At 39.1% G+C, this 24,039-nt stretch overlaps 1 protein-coding gene across 2 annotated transcripts in view; it reads right to left on the bottom strand.

The window, feature by feature from the left end:
* LOC126419135 (receptor-interacting serine/threonine-protein kinase 4-like) overlaps positions 1–24,039 on the bottom strand; it is a 111,158-nt gene that overhangs the window by 48,243 nt on the left and 38,876 nt on the right. Inside the window, exon 2 of one of the 2 annotated variants that reach the window (XM_050086241.1) lies at positions 16,525–16,730. The exons of the other annotated variant lie outside the window; for it this stretch is intronic. The gene's annotated coding sequence lies outside the window, so the exon portion shown is untranslated. The remainder of the gene's footprint in view (positions 1–16,524; positions 16,731–24,039) is intronic. 2 annotated transcript variants of the gene reach the window in all.

Below are 24,039 nucleotides of genomic sequence, written 5' to 3' on the forward strand. Positions count from 1 at the left end.
ATGTCTACTGTGGTCTCTGCATTTCACACAAAGTAACAGGATGCATTTCATGGAGAACTGTTCTCGCAGTATGTATGCCACTCCCGTTTGCAACCCAGTAGTGACCTGATTGATATCCTACCACAGGCTTCACAGCAGGCAACTCTTCCCTATCTTTTAAACAGAATTCTCTTAATGTGCTTTCACTTAGAATTAAGAGTTTCATGTTCATTACTAAAGTTGATATTGTGTGTAAAAATCCAGTAGCATCTCTTATAACATCAACAGCTTTGTGCTGGATTAAATCTTGTTGAAAGATGTTGTCTTGATTCATGTACTACAGTGTTGACCAAGCTCATAAAGATGCAAGTGGTTCTTAAAATGAGATGCTGCACTATCAGTCACATGTGTAGGAAATGCATGGCCTCTAGATGCTAAGTCATCAATTATCATGCTGACAGCATAGCATGTATGTACACTGTCACGAATGAGATAATCACTGACAATAGCAAAACAGTGTGATGATCCAAGGAAGTGAGCAACATATGTGAATATTGATACCTGTGATGTGTGCCTGTGGTAGCTTTGAATTTCATTCTGCAAAGCAACAGACCAGTTATCAGCAAAGTCGAAATGAAGAACTAAAGTTCCAGGATTCTGGGATGTGGCTGATTTTATTTCTGCTATGGCCTACCTCTGAAACCTCCAGATATGATGGCGAGCTATTCCTTTCATGACCAAATGCCTAACCTCTGTAACAAACTTCTCTGGCTCTTCTGTCTTCTTCAGCAACTCTCCTCCCTCCCACAATGCATAGTTTACGTCACTGTCAGTATTCTGAAGGTTTAATGCTTCAACAGTCATCACTTTAGCACCAGGACACATTGCACACTCCTGCAACCAACATTTATCTTGCAGCTCCTGACACACAAAAGTATCAGGTCCATCACTGTGTACTTCTTTCCTGTGACACTGCTTATGGCCAAAGAAACAAGTTTCAAAATAGTGCAGTAAATACACGTGCACACTTCCTTCACTGGCTGGCATTTTACCCATTTTGGTCGTAGGAAGTAGAATTTAGTGAGGCCAATTTTTAAATTCTGGTTCACCTTTTTCATCAGGAGAAAAGCTTCTACTGTTGATCTTGTCATATTTCTTTTTACCTATTTAATTTTTTCACCATTTTCACTACCAGAGATAACATCAGCCTGGTTAGAACTTTGCCTGTTGCAGTCTTTGTCATCACACAGAGCATCAGTAAGCATATCGTCTTGCAATGGATGCCCACAGTAAGAATCTAGGCTTGCCCAAATACCTTTCTCATTTTAAGGGAATCTTCCGTCGATTCTTGGTAGAACAACATTATAATAAATGAAAAGCACCAGTTTACTTTTGTTCTACAATATTACTTTTATTGTTAACCAGTTTTCGGCTTACAAGGCCACCTTCAGACACTTACTGAGCATTATCACCAAAGAAGTTCTTTATTTTACAAGCTTTTGAAATCAAATAATGTAAGGAAGTGAGTATGTATTTCAGCACCTGCTGCTTAGAGTAGCAACCTGGTATCAGTGTCAGTAACTGTGCCTTCTCAGTATAGGTGGCTGCTGAGATAGCATCACATTTCATAAACATATTCAGGTTCTGCACCAAGTGCATCTACATTATACACTTCACAAAGTTTTGAAGATGTTGCTTGTGTAAAAATTGTTTCAATTTCTTCCACTTTTCTTTTTACATACTGTTTTCTTTTTGTGCTTTTTATCTTTCCTAGATATTTAATGGGGAATATAGTAGGGGATACAGCAGAAACACTAATATTCAACACACCAACAGCTTCACACCCAGGAATATAAACATCTGCACTGTCTTCTTCAGCTTCACATTCTAGAGATAGTGATTGTTCAGATGGGTTGTCACTAAATTTCTTCTTGTAGTGAGCATAGCAATTCCTGCAAAATGGATGTGATGCTAATACCATTATTTGAGGACCAAGATATTTCTGAAAAACCTCTGACAGATTTCAAATAATTCTGAAGCATTTTCCACTTTTCTTGAACACCATCTTCTTGTGTCTTTTTGCATTGTTCACATATCTCACTCTTTCACTACTGCATTTCGTCATTGACGTATCTAACAAAAAGTTCAAACCAAACAAAAACTCGGTGCATAACGGAAAGAGCACTGCCAACATGCACATTTTACACAAGAAATTTAGTGATGTGAAATGTGCAGAATGTTGACAAATTTTTAACACTTTACACAGAAATATATTGCCCTTACTGAATACTACCATATTAACTAAACAATATTTTGTGTAATTCTCAAATACTTTTGGACAGGAGTTTCCGAGTAAATAATTCGTAAAATCTCATAAAAATGCAATTTTTTAAATTTTTGGTAATAAATATTTACATAATACAGATAGTTGGAGCAGGGAAGATACTGTTTATAATTACAATGGTAGTATTTGATAATATGGCAGAAGTTACAACAAATATTAAGTGGAAAAAAACTTAGATTTCTTAAGTTTGTAAGTTAAAGGAAGCCCATAAGTGCAAGGGTGTCAATTAAATTTCAACACACTTCGAAGGAGCTTTAACATAAAACATCTGGCAGGTCTCCATTACTTTTGGTTTATTAGTTATAATTTTTTTGTTCTCTACTGTTTTAAGAGTTATTTACAAAATATACATTTTTCAAAGGGCTGTACCATTTACAAAAATTAAGATAAAACGAAAATACTCTATTTCTTACACTCATGATATAGAGGTCTAATATATATTTTTTCCAGAGAAATTCATGACCATGAGTTTACATGACCTGCTTGATTTGAGATGAAATCATGCAATAGCTTTTATAACTATATTTCTTTATTCATTTTTACCTTACAAGGAGACATTACGGAGTGGAAGTCTTTGATTTTCTTCATAGGTATAACATTTAGAGTCCACTGAGACACATCAATTTGTACAATGCAATCCTTTAAAAAGATATGCCTTTGAAGATTGGAAAATCTGTGAGCACAAACATTTGCAACTTCTTAACATAGTCATTGGTAAATTGATACGTAGCATAAAAGTATTCAAAACCTGAAGTTTCTGGCTTGAATTTCACCAGTAGCAACTACCTATTTTTTTCACTTTTGTTCAGATTCAATATTTATTAACAAATAGACCTCTTCAAGAGACACCGCTTTATAGTAGTACTGTCTACGCGAGTGGAAAGGGTTGCATGTTTGAACAACATGGGGATAATGCTACTTGCAGGGTCTACCAAGCAGGACAGGTCTCTGGGAGTTTGCCTCACATCATATCTTCCTATTCACTGTCCTTCATTCATTCACATTTTTGAGAAAAGGGGAGATGAACTGTGACGGCTCTAGAGAAAGCAATTCATCCAGGGAGGAGGTTACCCCAAAATCAAAAACAATGGTCCTCCAGATTGGGAGTTGGCAAACGTTACCCCTACCACAGAAAACTTGTTAACAGTAAACAAATTACAAGAAGCCTTGGAATCCGATAGTACAAAACAGACAAGAAGTGTGAGAACATAGAACATGGAATATTCATAGTTTATACAGACCAGGTGCTTCAGTCAACCTAGTCAAAGTCATTGAAAGATATAGCATGGATTTAGTTGCTTTACAGGAAGTATGTTGGGAGAATACTGGTATCACCAGTGTCAAGAACTATACAATCTTTTATGGAAGTGGTGAGATAGGACACAAACTGGTTCAAATGGCTCTGAGCACTATGGGACTTAACATCTGAGGTCATCAGTTCCCTAGAACTTAGAACTACTTAAACCTAACCAACCTAAGGGCATCACACACATCCACGCCCGAGGCAGGATTCGAACCTCCGAACGTAGCAGTCGCACGGTTCCAGACTGAAGCATCTAGAACCGCTCAGCCACAGTGGCCGGCGACATAAACTGGGTAAGGGATTTTTATCAGTGGGCCCTAGAATAGCTGGATTAAAAATAAGCAAGACAATATGTTAAATGTCATTTGTGAACTGCCAAGCACATACAGAAGAAAGCACATGCCAAGTGAAAGATGAATACTGCATGCAGAATTGAAAGTTGTCATGGGCGACATTGCAAAAGCAATTTTAAATTCCTACTGGGTGACTGGAATTCGTCAGTAGGAAAAGGGAGAGAAGGAAACATAGTAGGAGAATATGGATTGGGGGGAAGAAATGAAAGAGGAAGCTGCCTTGTAGAATTTTGCACAGAGCATAACTTAATCATAGCTAACACTTGGTTCAAGAATCATAAAAGAAGGTTGTATACCTGGAAGAATCCTGGAGATACTAGTAGGTATCAGATAGATTATATAATGGTAAGACAGAGATTTAGGAACCAGGTTTTAAATTGTAAGACATTTCCAGGGGCAGATGTGGATTCTGACCACAATCTATTGGTTATGAACTGCAGATTGAAACTGAAGAAACTGCAAAAAGGTGGGAATCTAAGGAGATGGGACCTGGATAAACTGAAAGAACCAGAGGTTGTACAGAGTTTCAGGGAGAGCATAAGGGAACAATTGACACGAATGAGGGAAAGAAATACAGTAGAAGAAGAATGGGTAGCTCTGAGAGATGAAGTAGTGAAGGCAGCAGACGATCAAGTAGGTAAAAAGGCGAGGGCTAATAGAAATCCTTGGGTAACAGAAGAAATATTGAATTTTATTGATGAAAGGATAAAATATAAAAATGCAGTAAATGAAGCAGGCAAAAAGGAATACAAACGTCTCAAAAATGAGATCGACAGGAAGTGCAAAATGGCTAAGCAGGGATGGCTAGAGGACAAATGTAAGGATGTAGAGGCTTGTCTCACTAGGGGTAAGATAGATACTGCCTACAGGAAAATTAAAGAGACCTTTGGAGAGAAGAGAACCACTTGTATGAATATCAAGAGCTCAGATGGCAACCCAGTTCTAAGCAAAGAAGGGAAGGCAGAAAGGTGGAAGGAGTATATAGAGGGTTTATACAAGGGCAATGTACTTGAGGACAATATTATGGAAATGGAAGAGGATGTAGATGAAGACGAAATGGGAGATAAGATACTGCGTGAAGAGTTTGACAGAGCACTGAAAGACCTGAGTCGAAACAAGGCCCCGGGTGTAGACAACATTCCATTAGAACTACTGACGGCCTTGGGAGAGCCAGTCATGACAAAACTCTACCATCTGGTGAGCAAGATGTATGAGACAGGTGAAATACCCTCAGACTTCAAGAAGAATATAATAATTCCAATCCCAAAGAAAGCAGGTGTTGACAGATGTGAAAATTACCGAACTATCAGTTTAATAAGTCACAGCTGCAAAATACTAACGCGAATTCTTTACAGACGAATGGAAAAACTGGTAGAAACGGACCTCGGGGAAGATCAGTTTGGATTCCGTAGAAATGTTGGAACACGTGAGGCAATACTAACCTTACGACTTATCTTAGAAGAAAGATTAAGAAAAGGCAAACCTACGTTTCTAGCATTTGTAGACTTAGAGAAAGCTTTTGACAATGTTAACTGGAATACTCTCTTTCAAATTCTGAAGGTGGCAGGTATAAAATACAGGGAGCGAAAGGCTATTTACAATTTGTACAGAAATCAGATGGCAGTTATAAGAGTCGAGGGGCATGAAAGGGAAGCAGTGGTTGGGAAGGGAGTGAGACAGGGTTGTAGCCTCTCCCCGATGTTATTCAATCTGTATATTGAGCAAGCGGTAAAGGAAACAAAAGAAAAATTTGGAGTAGGTATTAAAATCCATGGAGAAGAAATAAAAACTTTGAGGTTCGCCGATGACATTGTAATTCTGTCAGAGACAGCAAAGGACTTGGAAGAGCAGTTGAACGGAATGGACAGTGTCTTGAAAGGAGGATATAAGATGAACATCAACAAAAGCAAAACGAGGATAATGGAATGTAGTCAAATTAAATCGGGTGATGCTGAGGGAATTAGATTAGGTTGGTTGGTTGGTTTTGGGGAAAGAGACCAAACAGCGAGGTCATCGGTCTCATCGGATTAGGGAAGGACAGGGAAGGAAGTCGGCCGTGCCCTTTCAGAGGAACCATCCCGGCATTTGCCTGGAGCGATTTAGGGAAATCACGGAAAACCTAAATCAGGATGGCCGGACGCGGGATTGAACCGTCGTCCTCCCGAATGCGAGTCCAGTGTGCTAACCACTGCGCCACCTCGCTCGGTTAATTAGATTAGGAAATGAGACACTTAAAGTAGTAAAGGAGTTTTGCTATTTAGGGAGTAAAATAACTGATGATGGTCGAAGTAAAGAGGATATAAAATGTAGACTGGCAATGGCAAGGAAATCGTTTCTGAAGAAGAGAAATTTGTTAACATCGAATATAGATTTAAGTGTCAGGAAGTCGTTTCTGAAAGTATTTGTATGGAGTGTAGCCATGTATGGAAGTGAAACATGGACGATAAATAGTTTGGACAAGAAGAGAATAGAAGCTTTCGAAATGTGGTGCTACAGAAGAATGCTGAAGATAAGGTGGGTAGATTACGTAACTAATGAGGAGGTATTGAATAGATTGGGGAGAAGAGAAGTTTGTGGCACAGTTTGACTAGAAGAAGGGATCGGTTGGTAGGACATGTTTTGAGGCATCAAGGGCTCACAAATTTAGCATTGGAGGGCAGCATGGAGGGTAAAAATCGTAGAGGGAGACCAAGAGATGAATACACTAAGCAGATTCAGAAGGATGTAGGTTGCAGTAGGTACTGGGAGATGAAGAAGCTTGCACAGGATAGAGTAGCATGGAGAGCTGCATCAAACCAGTCTCAGGACTGAAGACCACAACAACAACTGGGTGATATGAATACTGAAGTGGAAGAGAAGGTGTATTACATTCAACAATTGGAAGACACTGTTTACATTAACTCAGCAATGACAATGGCTTCATGTTCATAACATTTGCAACATCAAAAGGGATGTTCATCAACAGCACAAATTTCCAGCGGCAGGATGTACATTAAGGAACCTGGGTGTCACCAGATGGTAAAACAGTTAATCAGATAGATCACACTGCAATTGACATCCAAGCAAAGAAATGGGTGAGGGATGTAACAACAGCATGGGGTGCAGAAAACTGTAGTGACCACTTCCTAGAAGACAGCTGGCTACAAATACAACACACATCCAGGGTCAGCAACAATCTTAAGAAAGTAGTATGCTATCATGTCGATGCACTCAAAGATATTAAGAGATATCAAAGCTATCTCAGCAACCACTTTGAAATTCTGCAAGAGAATGATTAAAAAAAGGAAAGTGTAAGACGTGCGGAGAGAAATCAAGGACACAGTAACTAAGATGGCAAATGCAGCCATCAAGAAGCAGATAAGGGGCAAGAAGACTTGGTTTGGGGATGAATGCATTAAGACATTAGCCAAGAGAAGAGGAGCCAAAAAGAGTTGGCTATGAGGCACATATTTTGTTCAATGCAAAGCACAGTTCAAAGAAGTTAGAGAAGTAGCTCGACAATCCCAAGGAGAGCAAAGAGTGTACATCAAAGGAATAATAGGGGAAGCCTAACAAGATTTCATGGGGAAAGAGGTACAAAAGATGTAATGTAAAGTTAACTTCTTTATATAGGGATACCACAGCAGCCAAAAATTTGTTAAGGACAATAATAGGACCACACTCAACAATGAGTTCAACATTGCTGAGAGATGGAAATAATGGAAACAATACTTCAGGGAGCTGTGATGAACCTAAAGGTGTGCTTGAATTTCAACCTTCTAACACTGTAGATTTAAATTATCCACCACCTACACTGGAGGAAATAAAGATTCAAATAATGAAGCTGATGAAGACCAAGAGCCCTGGAAAAGGTGGAATCCAGAAAGGAGGAGATCCCAGAAGACTGAAAGACAGCAATCATCTGCTCTATACACAAGAAATGCGACCTAATGGACTGCATCAGCTACAAAGGAATTGTCCTCCGTAGTGTCTGCTATAAGATCTTGTCCAAGTATGTACATGATAGAATCCATCTGTTTAAAGAAGGAGTGACTCTTGGAAATCAATGGGGTTTCAGAAAGAGCTGCTGACTGTCGACAACTTCTAGGTGCTGCAACAACTCATTGAAAAGGTGTGGGAGTATGGAGAAGACCTACATTTTATGAAGGCATATGACGGCATCCACCAGGAGAGCCCAATGAACTGCCCAACAGAGTCTGGATGCTCAAGAGACTTGTCATTCTAGTTCGAGCTTGTCTCACTGATGCCAAAGGTAAAGTGAAGCTCGGGAACTAAGTCACGAAGAGCTTTAAGGGTTGGGACAAACACATGGTGTGCTACTTTCAACCTGGCACTCAAAAGGATAATGAGAGGAGCTTTCCACCAGGTATCAAAGGACAGGGTGAGAAAATCAAGTCACATATCTCACATATGCCAGTGATGTAGCCGTGTTGTCCAGATCTACAGAAGAAGTGAAGCATATGAGAAACAGTGTTGGGGCAGCAGCAAGCAGAATTGGTCTCCTTGTAAATCAAGCAAAGACTGAGTATCTGATGATGAGCAGGACTCATACCCATTTGAGAGTCCCACTCTTCTCATTTTCAAGTGAAAAATCTTAAAGAACATCTAGTGCGTAGTATAAAATATGATCGCTGGAGAAGGGAGAGTCTGGCACAACTGTGAGCTGGATGAAACCTACAATACAACAAACATAGTAGGCCTCCCCCATGAACCATGGACCTTGCCGTTGGTGGGGAGGCTTGCGTTCCTCAGCGATACAGATGGCCGTACCGTACGTGCAACCACAACGGAGGGATAGCTGTTGAGAGGCCAGACAAACGTGTGGTTCCTGAAGAGGGGCAGCAGCCTTTTCAGTAGTTGCAGGGGCAACAGTCTGGATGATTGACTGACCTGGCCTTGCAACATTAACCAAAACGGCCTTGCTGTGCTGGTACTGCGAACGGCTGAAAGCAAGGGGAAACTACAGCCATAATTTTTCCGAGGGCATGCAGCTTTACTGTATGGATAAATGATGATGGCGTCCTCTTGGGTAATGTTATATCCTAGCCAGTAATGCCACCCGAGCCCGCTGCCAAAAGGTTGGCAGCATCAAAGTTTGGACGCCGTCCGCATAAGCAGCGCCAGCGAGACAGCAAATCGCCGCAAGTCTGCGCGTGCCACCGCTGGCTTCTGGGTTCTTAAGCGCTGGAGTCGCGAGCGCTAGGACAGTTCTGTATTCGCCGCTCAGTTGTATACTCGCCACCGAATTGTGTACTTGCTAGTCAGTTGTGTGTTCATCGCAGCAGAGTTGTTGTTTGTAGTCAGCCGACGCTGACCTATCCGCTCCGACTCGAACTAGACAGATTTCTGTAGACACAGAGTTCACTACTGTGTTTCTGTATCTTCATCAATAAAGATAAGTACCGACTTTTATTTTATAAGAGTGTTTGGGTTTCATCTTTCTGTTTACTGTTCCAGCGGACCGGTCGGCCCGCTATTAAAAGTGTGGCGGTGACTTCGTAAGCCATTTCTACAGCCAAGTGTTTGTCGCTACGAACACCGCCACAAAAGGTAAAATATTCCGCAGGTAAAATAGTCCCCCATTCGGATCTCCAGGCGGGGACTACTCAGGAGGATGTTGTTATCAGGAAAAAGAAAACTGGCGTTCTACGAATCGGAGCGTGGAATGTCAGATCCCTTAACCGGGCAGGTAGATTAGAAAATTTAAAAAGGGAAATGGGTAGGTTAAAGTTAGATATAGTGGGAATTAGTGAAGTTCAGTGGCAGGAGGAACAAGAATTTTGGTCAGGTGAATACAGGGTTATAAACACAAAATCAAATAGGGGTAATGCAGGAGTAGGTTTAATAATGAATAAAAAAAATAGGAGTGTGGGTAAGCTACTACAAACAGCATAGTGAACGCATTATTGTGGCCAAGATAGACACGAAGCCCACGCCTACTACAGTAGTACAAGTTTATATGCCAACTAGCTCTGCAGATGATGAAGAAATTGAAGAAATGTATGATGAGATAAAAGAAATTATTCAGGTAGTGAAGGGAGACGAAAATTTAATAGTCATGGGTGACTGGTATTCGAGAGTAGGAAAAGGGAGAGAAGGAAACATAGTAGGTGAATATGGATTGGGGCTAAGAAATGAAAGAGGCAGCCGCCTGGTAGAGTTTTGCACAGAGCATAACTTAATCATAGCTAACACTTGGTTCAAGAATCATGAAAGAGGGTTATATACATGGAAGAATCCTGGAGATACTAGAAGGTATCAGATAGATTGATTATATAATGGTAAGACAGAGGTTTAGGAACCAGGTTTTAAATTGTAAGACATTTCCAGGGGCAGATGTGGACTCTGACCACAATCTATTGGTTATGAACTGTAGATTAAAACTGAAGAAACTGCAAAAAGGTGGGAATTTAAGGAGATGGGACCTGGATAAACTGACTAAACCAGAGGTTGTACAGAGTTTCAGGGAGAGCATAAGGGAACAATTGACAGGAATGGGGGAAAGAAATACAGTAGAAGAAGAATGGGTAGCTCTGAGGGATGAAGTAGTGAAGGCTGCAGAGGATCAAGTAGGTAAAAAGACGAGGGCTAGTAGAACTCCTTGGGTAACAGAAGAAATGTTCAACTTAATTGACGAAAGGAGAAAATATAAAAATGCAAAAAGGAATACAAATGTCTCAAAAAAGAGATCGACAGGAAGTGCAAAATGGCTAAGCAGGGATGGCTAGAGGACAAATGTGAGGATGTAGAGGCTTACCTCACTAGGGGTAAGGTAGATACTGCCTACAGGAAAATTAAAGAGACCTTTGGAGAAAAGAGGGCCACTTGTATGAATATCAAGAGCTCAGATGGAAACCCAGTTCTAAGCAAAGAAGGGAAAGCAGAAAGGTGGAAGAAGTATATAGAGTGTCTATACAAGGGCGACGTACTTGAGGACAATGTTATGGAAATGGAAGAGGATGTAGATGAAGATGAAATGGGAGATACATTACTGTGTGAAGAGTTTGACAGACCACTGAAAGACCTGAGTCGGAACAAGGCCCCGGGAGTAGACAACATTCCATTAGAACTACTGATGGCCTTAGGAGAGCCAGTCCTGACAAAACTCTACCATCTGGTGAGTAAGATGTATGAGACAGGCGAAATACCCTCAGACTTCAAGAAGAATATAATAATTCCAATCCCAAAGAAAGCAGGTGTTGACAGATGTGAAAATTACCGAACTATCAGTTTAATAAGTCACGGCTGCAAAATACTAACATGAATTCTTTACAGACGAATGGAAAAACTAGTAGAAGCCGACCTCGGGGAAGATCAGTTTGGATTCCGAAGAAATATTGGAACACGTGAGGCAATACTTACCTTACGAATTTTCTTAGAAGAAAGATTAAGGAAAGGCAAACCTACGTTTCTAGCATTCGTAGACTTAGAGAAAGCTTTTGACAATGTTGACTGGAATACTCTCTTTCAAATTCTGAAGGCGGCAGGGGTAAAATACAGGGAGCGAAAGGCTATTTACAATTTGTACAGAATGCAGATGGCAGTTATAAGAGTCGAGGGACATGAAAGGGAAGCCGTGGTTGGGAAGGAAGTGAGACAGGGTTGTAGCCTCTCCCCGATGCTATTCAATCTGTATATTGAGCAAGCAGTAAAGGAAACAAAAGAAAAATTTGGAGTAGGTATTAAAATCCATGGAGAAGAAATAAAAACTTTGAGGTTCGCCGATGACATTGTAATTCTATCGGAGACAGCAAAGGACTTGGAAGAGCAGTTGAACAGAATGGACAGTGTCTTGAAAGGAGGATATAATATGAACATGAACAAAAGCAAAATGAGGATAATGGAATGTAGTCGAATTAAGTCGGGTGATTCTGAGGGGATTAGATTAGGAAATGAGGCACTTAAAGTAATAAAGGAGTTTTGCTATTTGGGGAGCAAAGTAACTGATGATGGTCGAAGTAGGGAAGATATAAAATGTAGAATGGCAATGGCAAGGAAAGTGTTTCTGAAGAAGAGAAATTTGTTAACATCGAGTATAGATTTAAGTGTCAGGAAGTCGTTTCTGAAAGTATTTGTATGGAGTGTAGCCATGTATGGAAGTGAAACATGGACGATAAATAGTTTGGACAAGAAGAGAATAGAAGCTTTCGAAATGTGGTGCTACAGAAGAATGCTGAAGATTAGATGGGTAGACCACATAACTAATGATGAAGTATTGAATAGAATTGGGGAGAAGAGGAGTATGTGGCACAACTTGACAAAAAGAAGGGACCGGTTAGTAGGACATGTTCTGAGGCATCAAGGGATCACAAATTTAGCATTGGAGGGCAGCGTGGAGGGTAAAAATCGTAGAGGGAGACCAAGAGATGAATACACTAAGCAGATTCAGAAGGATGTGGGTTGTAGTAAGTACTGGGAGATGAAGAAGCTTGCACAGGATAGGGTAGCATGGAGAGCTGCATCAAACCAGTCTCAGGACTGAAGACCACAACAACAACAACAACAGTAGGCCTGATGAGAAGCAAGCGGCTAGAAAGGGCAGGACATGTCACTCGGATGGATAAACACCAATGGCCCTTGAAATCCATAGATTTTACTCCCTGTGCAAGAAGACCACTAGGAAGACCAAAGAAAGGGCGGAGAGATGGAATCCATGAGGCCCTGCTGTAGATCAGCATTGAGTGTGTGTGACTGGTTACAGATGGCACAAAACAGAATCCAGCAGAAGAAGAACCTCATAGCTGCACATGGTACTCTGCACATGATCACCTGAAGTAAAGTATTAACAAATGGAAGCATTAATCAACAAGTACTGAATCATAACTTTCAATAAAAATAATGTCTGTTTTTTAATTACAACTTGCATGAAAATACTAGTAATCACAATAAATTAAAATTTTGTACTAAAATGAAAAACTCCAAATAGAAAATAAAATACTCTTAATTCCGAAAATTGTTATTAACATTTACTTTTTTTCCCTCAATATACCATTTTACATGCCTGTGTCAAAATTAATTTTTTTCATACAAGCAGTAATTAACAATTAAAAAATTATTTTTATTAAAAATGACTATTCAATAATTGTCAATTAACATTTCTATTTCTTAATTCATGTGGTATTCAAATCAAAGCAAAAAATGATGTCACCAGTGAGATTCAAACCAGAGATATTACATAAAATTGCATGGCTTTTTCGCTGCTACACATTTTTGAAGCTACCAGCAACTATGTTAATAAGTTATAAATGCTTTGTATGTAACAGCATTTGCAAATTCTCTAATCTTCAAAGTCTTTTTTAGATATTTTGAGAATTGTGTTGTGCTATTTTAGGAGGTTTATGTCCAGGCATTGTATTTCAAATCGTATAAGTATGTAGAAAATCAAAGAGTACCAATCCGTAAGGTCCACCTGATAGATTAATAAAATAAGAGTCCTCATTCTTTATTCTTAAATAAATCCAACTACACAAATTGTGTTTTACGGATAGAAGCATCAAATTATGTCAAATAAATGTTTTTGTTAATTTCACACTTTCTGTCTTAAGAAATTACAAACAAATACAAAATGTACAATTTACTGTAAAACTGTATTACATTTATATTTCTAGTTTTATACTGTAATACGCGATACATGCTGGAATTTGTTAAGACAATGTATTTTTGAAACTTTTATTCATTATGGATGAAGATTTCAAGAAAATTTAATGTATTTTTGATTTAGTAATTCTCTTTATTTTATGATGAAGTGATCTTTATACTGAGGATGCTGACTTGCACGTGTGTCTTGTGATCGACTGTGTAACTTTCCTCATTGCATCTCCTCCAATTTTAAATGTAGTTTTATGTTACTTTTTTACAACTACTGACAAACAGCACTTTGAAGAACTACAATGAATAACTTCATGGTATCTTACTGTAATTTGTAATACCATTATTGGAATCATTTTACAGTGTAATTTTATACTGTGGAGCCTGATTCTTCCTTTCCTCAACTTAAATCTGAAGATGCAAGTCAGGTCAAAGCTGGCCATTCATTCATTACAGAAAACTCTGATTTGGAATAAACTTGTAGATAAGGCAGCAATTATCCTTGTGAAGGTCTATTTATGAAGTTCCAAGAAGTAGTGTTTAATGAGGAATCAAGAAATACACTACAGCTCCCTATGTATAACTTCCAAAGGACCATGAAAACGAGATTAGACTAATTACAGTGTGCACAGGGAAGTTTAGGAATTAACTCTTCACATGCTCCATATGTTAATAAAAGAAGACAATAGCCCAATGTGTGGTGCTGTATGAATTACCCTCTGCTACACACTCCCCAGTGTTTATGGAGTATATAATGCAATTATAAATGAATTAAATATATACCACGTCCTTGTTAAATGAACACATTTGTAAATAAGCAATATTCTGTGGAACATAAGGAGCTGCCCAAAAGCTAATTTTTAGCTTTCTTTCAAATTTATGTTCACCGTATATCAGATATTTAATATCACTAGATAAATGTACAAAGAATTAGCTAGCAGCATTATTCACTCCTTTCTGAGATAAAAAGAGCTGTAATGCAGAGTAATGAAGGAAAGTTTTCCCAATTGTATTGTTGTTAGGAACAAGGGTGCCTATACAATATTTTGTAAGGGTTAGGGGCCTAGACCTTGGGTTATGGAGTATTTTTAATATTCTGGAAAATGAAAGGCAACTTTTAAGTAGCCATAAAAAAAGCTCCAGTTCCAATCATTTTAAAAATTTGCATAACACTGACTTTTAAACCATTTTCTTGAAAGAAAACAAGTATGGGCACTCTTGATTAAGGATGTAATTATTCCTTCTAAACATTAAAAATTATTTACAATATATTTCATGAAGGAAAATATGCCCAGTGAAATGAGGGTTTCTCAGCATCATAAAATCTTCTCTAGTTTCTTGACATATCGATTTGCTGTGGGCCTAGAAAGATTTGGAAGGCATTAACTGTCTTTCCATCTACTATCGAACTGTGTGTCTCACAGTCAGCAGTCTTCAATACACCAGCACTTTTCCAGAAAATGAAAGGATAGTACACATCATCCAAAATACTGTGGGTGCATTACATGAAGATTTTATTGCATCTGCTGTACTGTGATGCTGGTGCATAAAAATCTAACAAATCTAAATTCTAAAAAAAGTTGTACACAAAGCTATCATGAGTGAACACATTTTATTCTTACAGAACATTTTCGTTGAGTAAAAACTTATTTTCTCAAAAATGAGTTACCCCAGATTATAATTCCACATGACAGTGATACAAAGCAACATCTGTTATGCACCTTGCAGTGGCTCTTCAAAATGCCACATTCCAGAGGTTATCAGTTCATCATTTGACAAACAATTTTTCCACTCCAAGGCAAAAACAGGAATATGAAGAAATTCCCTAAAATTTATGACACAGGAAGTGCTAACTGTTATTGTAAAAGGGGTAGACAACACTAGTTTTATAGTTTTGCTGAATATGTGTTAATTGTGTTCTGTAAACCAGGATATAACACTATGGAACAATGTAGAGGTTGAGTTGTCGCAGACAATACAGTAAAAATAGTATCTCTGCTGAGACTGTAGGCAAATATATTTTTGTAACTTGTGCAATATGAATGTAAATATAATTACAAAGAAACACCTCTTCAATCTCACTTGTCAGTAATTATTTTGTATATTTTAACAAGTCTTAATAGCTTTACACTTCTAGAGCTCATACTTGGAAAATTTAGTTTATTATTGGAGACTTTATTTCATCCATTAGGTAACTAGCCAAGTTTCAGAGCAGACTTTTATGATATTAATGTACGATGTAGGTATCAATTGGAATTCCAACTAATTAACTCTATAGTCAATGGAATTGTTGCAAAGAGGACTGGGGATTTCTCTTGTTAAACAATCAATTTCTTATTCACTAACATAGATAATTTTTCAGCTACATTTGTTTTGGGCAATCTAATAATGAAGAACAAATCACTACAGTTTAGCCCTTGTCTGAATAATATATTACAAATACACCCTGGTAAGACAAATAAATAAAAAAGATGGAGAAGAAAGAGTTGATATCCTCTATCAAAACCAACTAACGTGGTTTTGTTTTCTTTTGTGAAAACTCATCAGCCTTTAAATGTAGTAAATTCCTCCAACACTGACTCAAGTTTACCTTGAAACCTAAGCTGTCGAATGCCAGCCATAAAGCCAAGCAAATTAAGCAAAGCATATTGTAGACCAATAATTGGTCTTAACTATTTCACCGCCGAATTCGTATGATACCACTATCCTGAGCCCCAGGTAATGTCTGGAGGAGAAGAGTAGCATCTCATACAAATTCTTTAACATGCTCGGAATCATAACAAAATTCCCTCATACAAATGATTTACATGATATGTGCAGTGAAATGGCTGTTTCTTAATCAATGGTGCTAGTATGAGTTTTCACTCTTCACATATATTATCATTCAACAGCACAAACAAATTCCTTTTATAATGGAATTTGCTATTCAAAGGCTTTCCTGAGGCAAATTTACTTACTCTGGGAAGGTGGTTGTGGAGTATCTTGCACTTCTACCACAGAGTCAGCAGCATCTTTGCTATGTAACAAAGCTATGTAGCATTTCCTAGACTGCCTTTTGAAATTTTAGTTCAGTATGTGAGAATATTGTTGGTATAACATTACACTTCCGTTTCTTCTTGCTGTCCACCCTTAATTTTTGCCACTGGTCATCATCAAAATGTTTCTGTTAGGAGTAAGAAGTGACATACCTGTACTTGCAAGAAAATATGCAAACGCTACGACAGAAGTACACCTACAAGTAATTTGGAACTACACCCTTAACATACGAAGATTAATCTACTTCTGCATTTACATGATTACTCTGCAATTCACAATTACGTGCCTGGCATACAGTTCATTGAACCACCATCAAGCTATTTCGCTGTCATTCCAATCTAACAGCATGCAGGAAAAAGGAATGCTTAAATCTTTCCATGTGAGCCCTGATTTATTTCATTATGTTGCTCATTTCTCCCCACCTACCAACCAGCATACCAAATCTATGGCATTCTCTTCCCTAATTCTTGATAATACAAAATGAGCTGTCCTCTGAACTTCTTCAATGTCCTTCATCAACACTATCTGATGCAGATCTCATACCATGTAGCAATACTCCACAAGAGGACGGGCGAGCATACTGCAGGCGGTCTCTTTAGTAGACCTGTTGCATTTTCTAAGAGTTCTGCTGATAAAGCACAGTAGTTGGTTTGCTTCAGACACAGCATTATGTATGTGATCATCCCAATTTAACTTATTCATTACTATAATCCATAAGTACTTAGTTGAATTCACAGCCTTTAGATTTGTGTGATTTATTGTATAACTGAAACTTAGTAGATCCCTTTTAGCACTCATGTGGATGACTTCACACTTTTCATTATTTAGAGTCAATTACCACAGATATCTTGGCTACATAATTTTGCACTTGGTTATGATCATCTGATGCTTTTACAAGATGGTAAATGAAGCATCATCTGCAAATAATCTAAGAGGCCTGATCAGATTGTCTTCTAATCATTTCCATAGATCAGGAACAGCAGAGGATATCTAATACTTCCTTGGGAATCATCAGAAGTTACTCCTGTTTTACTGAATGACTTTCATTGATTACAATGAACTCTGATGTTTCTGACAGGAAATCACGAATCTAGACACACAATATATACAATTTAAGTAGAACTCACTTGTGAGGAATAGTGTCAAAGGTCATCTGAAATACAGAATCCATCTGGCTTCACCTGTCAACACCACTCATCTGACTTCACCTGTCAACACCACTCATCTGACTTCACCGGTCAACAGCACTCATTACTTCATTAGAATAAAGAACTTGTTGTATTTCACAAAAATGATATATTCTGAATATGTGTTGGCTATTTGTCAAGGCCATGGCTACCTCGAGGATGAAGAGCAACATGTATGCAGTTAGCATCCCTCATGTCACTCAAACTTCTGCCAAGTGTTTACCGGGCCATACTGGCTCCTAACCACACAGGATCAAGTGCAGCACAACATAATTATGTTAAAAAGTTTTAGAACTCTGCCTTCTGTAGTCTTGCTGGTTCCTTTGATAATATGGTTCACAAAACCCAGTTTGCCAACCAGTCATATCGTCTGACCCAAGTTAATATGGATATATTGTTTGTGTTGTTGCCCCGGATGATAATTACACGAAATATTTGTCAGGATTTGTAAGTGGTGAGTTTTTGAGGTACGGTAATACACGAACACCGAAAAGTAAGTTTAAATAGTTTTATTAACAAAAGGCTGATTATAAAACACACATGCTACATGCACCCATCATCACTGTGTCTGACATCCTAACAGCGGCTAATTACGGTCGTATCGAAAGGCTCCATGGTGAGCTAAGGAAAAGAGACATATTCATGCCCAAGACTGCGCTAGTTATCCAGCATGCTGCAGACGGTGGCCAGTCGCTTACTCCCTGCACTGCGGCTGGATACATGTGTACTGACCAAGCAAATTGTCAGTATTCCAGATAGTTCAGCTGGTGAGCGCTCATTACGCACCATACGGCTGCGTGCAACCCGTAGACCCTTACATCACTCTCCCCAGAGAAAAAGAGCAACCATAGGTGGCTCAAAATGACCTCTGCACGCTATGTATTTATTTCAACATTGCAACATGTATTTCATTTACAGACACAGTAACGTTCGGTACAGAAAAGCGTGCCTTCAGGATGACAATTTCATACATGACAAATGCTGTTCACAAAAGTCAAAATTCATAAAAGCAATAAAAACACAATACTGACAATCAAGTATGCATTAACATTAATGGATGAATCAAAGGACTTAATTCTATTTGCTGCTTCAATGAAGTTTAACTTTTTATTGTAAGAAATTACATTTTCATGGATATCCTTAATTAAATCATTGTCTTCAGAAAAACTTGATAAGGAATGCTTTCCATATGTAATCATTGTAATACACAAATAACATTCTCGTTAATGGCAAATGTCCAGTTGCATAAAATGCAGTTGGCAATACACTAGGCATATAAAATAGTTCACACGATAAATCACAATGTGTGGCATTCAAGATTAATCCACTAGTATTCAATTTGAGTGTAAAGGGTAGCTCAGGTGTATCATAATTTTTAAATGTAAATGTGACATCAAGAGTGGAGTTAAATGAAAAAATTATACCTTCAGAACATCGTTTAAGAAATGGATGATAAAGATGCATTAAAATTCTAGGGCAATCATCTCTTGGGGGATGATTTATAAACAATTCTTTCTCACAGCTGTGCACTCTACTATCTAAGAATACTGCCGATTCAGGGCAAATTAACTTATGACTACATTTACACATATGCAAATTATTTTCATTTAGGGACACAAAATACCTTCGATCCTTGCTGATCAGTAGATAATCAGGTAGGTATTTTACTTGAATACCTGCCTGTCACCATTTCACAGGGCAAGTATAAATCTCATACATTTCAAAATTATGCTTTGATGTATAGAAACAATAACAGTTAATTCAACTTCAATCATTAAAGAGTGTGTGGTGGTTAACGTATAGTAATCATATAAATTGTAAGAGTTAGCAAATAACTATAGTTTGCATCTAGCTTCCGCTCAACTGATAGTAGGATCTGTAAAAATTGTTCTGGATGTAATAGTACACTGCTCAAACAATCATCTGAACTACCTTCTAAGGCTGTTCTTAAGTTAAGGGCATCAATTCTAACATTTGATAAACCATCAGTAATCCTTAACAAAAAGTGTTTTAATCTAAGTGTGTGCACACTGCATTTAATCCTTTGAATAGTTCTTGGATATCTGCATTCGTTTCATTATGAATTATGTGGAAACGTGAGATAAATTGCTTTACAATCTGTTCAATGAAAACTGTGTGGTTAGAAATGGTTCTTTGCATATTCTTTAAAACGGATAATTTCATTAGAGAGGTTAGTTGAATCTGTACTGGACTGTTGTTCAAGAGCTAATATTTTGCCTTTAACTTCCAGTAGATCTCAACTAGTTAAAGTACGAAATACAGTACAAATGATACTCCCTCAAAAATCAAACCAGGCATGTTTACACCTAATTGAAGTTTTACATCGACATCTACATCTACAAGATTACTCTGCTATTCACAATAAAGTGCCCGGCAAAGGGTTCAATGAACCACCTTCATGCTGTCTCTCTACCGTTCCACTATTGAACAGCATGCAGGAAAAACGAGCACTTAAATTTTTCCATGCGAGCACTGATTTCTCTTATTTTATCGTGATGATCATTTCTCCCTATGTAGGTGGGTGCCAACAGAATGTTTTCGCAATCAGAGGAGAAAACTGGTGATTGAAATTTCATGAGAAGATCCCGTGGCAACGAAAAACGCCTTTGTTTTAATGATTGCCACTCCAATTCACATATCATGTCTGTGACACTATCTCCCCTATTTTGCGATAATACGAAACGAGCTGTCCTTCTTTGTACTTTTTCGATGTCATCTGTCAGTCCCACCTAATGCGGATCCCACACCGCATAGAAGTACTCCAGAATAGGGCGGACAAGCGTAGTGTAAGCAGTCCCTTTGGTAGACCTGTTGCACCTTCTAAGTGTTCTGCCAATGAATCGCAGTCTTTGGTTTGCTCTACCCACAATATTATCTATGTGATCGTTCCAATTTAGGTTATTTGAAATTGTAATCCCTAAGTATTTTGTTGAATTTACAGCCCTCAGATTTGTGTGACTTATCACGTAATCGAAATTTAGCTGATTTCTTTTAGTACTCATGTGAATAACTTCGCACTTTTCTTTATTCAGGGTCAATTGCCACTCTTCGCACCAAACAGATATCTTATCTAAATCATTTTGCAAGTCGTTTTGATCATCTGATGACTTTACAAGATGGTAAATAACAGCATCATCTGCAAACAATTTAAGATGGCTACTCAGATTGTCTCCTATGTCGTTAATATAGATCTGGAACAATAGAGAGCCTATAACACTTTGTTGGGGAACACCAGATATTACTTCTGTTTTACTCAATGACTTTCCATCTATTACTACGAACTGTGACCTTTCTGACAGGAAATCATGAATCCAGTCGCACAACTGAGGCGATACTCCGTAGGCACACAGTTTGATTAGAAGACGCTTGTGAGGAACGGTGTCGAAAGCCTTCTGGAAATCTAAAAATATAGAATCAATTTGACAGCCCTTGTCAACAGCACTTATTACTTCATGAGTACAAAAGAGCTAGTTGTGTTTCACAGGAATGATATTTTCTGAATCCCTGCTGACTATATGTCAATAAATTGTTTTCTTCGAGGTCCTTCATAATGTTTGAATGCAGTATATGTTCTAAAACCCTATTGCGAATCGGCGTTAGTGATATAGGCCTGTAATTCTGTGGATTACTCCTACTTCCCTTTTTGGGTATTGGTGTGACTTGAGCAGTTTTCCAGTCTTTAGGTACGTATCTTTCTGTGAGCGAGTGGTTGTATATAATTGCTAAATATTGAGCTATTTTATCAGCATACTCTGAGAGGAACCTGATTGGTATACAATTTGGACCGGAGGCCTTGCCTTTATTGCTTTGTTACACCGGGGATATCTACTTATATGTTTCTCATCTTGGCAGTTGTTCTTGATTGCAATTCAGGAATATTTACTTTGTCTTCTTTGGTGAAGGAGTTTTGGAAACCCGTGTTTAATAACTCTGCTTTAGTGGCACTGTCATCAGTGACTTCACTGTTGTTATCGCGCAGTGAAGGTATTGATTGTGTCTTGCCACTGATGTGTTTTATGTATGACCAGAATTTCTTTGGGTTTTCTGCCAGATTTAGAGACAGAATTTCGTAGCGGAAATTATTAAAATCATCTCACATTGAAGTAAGTGCCATATTTTGAACTTCTGTAAAACTTCGCCAATCTTGGGGATTTTGTGTTCTTTTAAATTTGGCATGCTTTTTTTGTTGCTTATGCAACAACGATCTGACCCGTTTTGTGTACCATGGGGGATCAGTACCATGTATGTATGAAGTATATATCTCTCAATTGCTGTTGATACTATCTCTCTGAAACATTCCACAACTTTTCTACACTTACATGATCAGATCAGAAGGAGTGAAGATTGTCTCTTAAAAAGGGGTTAAGAGCATTTTTATCAGCTTTTTTAAATAGATATACTACTCGTTTCTTTTTGATGGTTGTAGGTGTTACGGTATTCAGCCTAGCAGCAACTGCCTTGTGGTCGTTAATCCCTGTATTCGTCACAACACTCACTATTTGTCCAGGATTATATGCTGCTAAAATGTCAAGTATGCTTTCGGAGCCATTTACATTTCGAGTGGGCTCATGAACTAATTGTTCAAAATAATTTTCTGAGAAAGCATTCAGTACAATTTCGGATTATGTTTTATGCCTGCCGCCGGCTTTAAACATACAGTTTTTCCAGCATATCGAGGGTCGATTGAAGTCACCACTAACTATAATTGTATAAGCAGGGTACTTAGTTGAAATGAGACTCAAATTTTCTTTGAACTGTTCAGCAACTATGTCTTCTGAGTCGAGTGGGGGGGGGGGGGGGGGGGGGGGGGTTCGGTAAAACAATCCAATTAATAGTTTACTCCGATTGTCAGGTATAACCTCTACCCATACTATTTCACATGAACTACCTACTTCAATTTCGCTACAAGGCAAACTACCTCTGACTGCAATAAATACTCCACCACCAACTGTATTTAATCTATCCTTTCTGAACACTGTTAGAGCGTTTGAAAAAACTTAGGCTGAACGTATTTCCAGCTTTAGCCAGCTCTCTGTACCTACAACTATTTGAGCTTCAGTTGGTTCTTTCCCTACACAGCTACAACGATTTAAAACTACAATACCAATCGTGTCTACAACTACCTTACCATGTTTTACCTGCCCACTTTCTGATGGACGCCCCTTCTGTGGTTCCCTGAGACCCCTAACCCAAGAAACCGCCCAGTCCCTTCCACACAGCCCCTGCTACCCGTGTAGCCGCCTCCTGTGTGCAGTGGACTCCTGACCTATTAAGCGGAACCCGGAAACCCACCACCCGATGGCGCAAGTCAAGGAATCTGCAACCTACACGGTCACAGAATCATCTGAGCCTCTGATTCAGATCCTCCACTCGGCTCTGCACCAAAGGACCACAGTCGGTTCTATCAAAGATGCTGCAGATGGTGAGCTCCTCCTTAATCTCGGAAGCAAGACTGGCAAGACTAGCCGCGCGAAACCAGACAGAATCTGCTCCGATCCAAAGCAACACACGTCGTTGGTACCGACATGAGCCACCACCTGCAGTTGGCTGCACCCTGTACTGTTCATGGCATCTGGAAGCAACTTTCCACATCTGGAATGACTCCCCCCGGACTGCACACAGAGTGCACACTGGCTTCCTTCCCCTCCTTGGCAGCCATGTTCCTAAGGGGCCCCATTACACGCCTAACACTGGAGCTCCCAACTACGAGCAAACCCACCCTCTGTGAATGCCCAGACCTTGCGGGCCAAGAAGCTTCCTCTGGAACGGGGTGAACAACTGCATCTGGCTCAGAGACATCATCAGCCACAGATAACGCCCGAAACCTGTTCGTCAGACGAACTGGGGAGGTCCTACGATCGGCCCCATGGAAAGTTTTTCGCTGCCTGCCAGACTTTGGAATGATCTCCCACTCGACCACGGGTGAGGGGTCAATCTCAGTGCAGGCAGTATCCGGGGAGGTCAAAGCAGTGGACCGATCGGAGGACACGTGGGACGTGCTCGACGTCCCTCACATCCCCGCATCCGATCCCCAACAGTGACTCCCCCTGGCAGCAGCCTGAAGCTGTGTGACGGAAACCAACGCAGCCTGAAGATGTGACCGAAAGGTTGCCAGCTCAGCTCGCATCTGTACACAACAATCACAGTTCCTATCCACTACACTGAAGCTCGTAAAAATATGTAACAAGCGAACAGTGTACTCGCCTTAGTAGTAGCAGGAACTAGCGA

The sequence above is a fragment of the Schistocerca serialis genome, chromosome 9, assembly GCF_023864345.2.
Source record: "Schistocerca serialis cubense isolate TAMUIC-IGC-003099 chromosome 9, iqSchSeri2.2, whole genome shotgun sequence".
In the NCBI taxonomy this organism is placed as follows: domain Eukaryota; kingdom Metazoa; phylum Arthropoda; class Insecta; order Orthoptera; family Acrididae; genus Schistocerca; species Schistocerca serialis.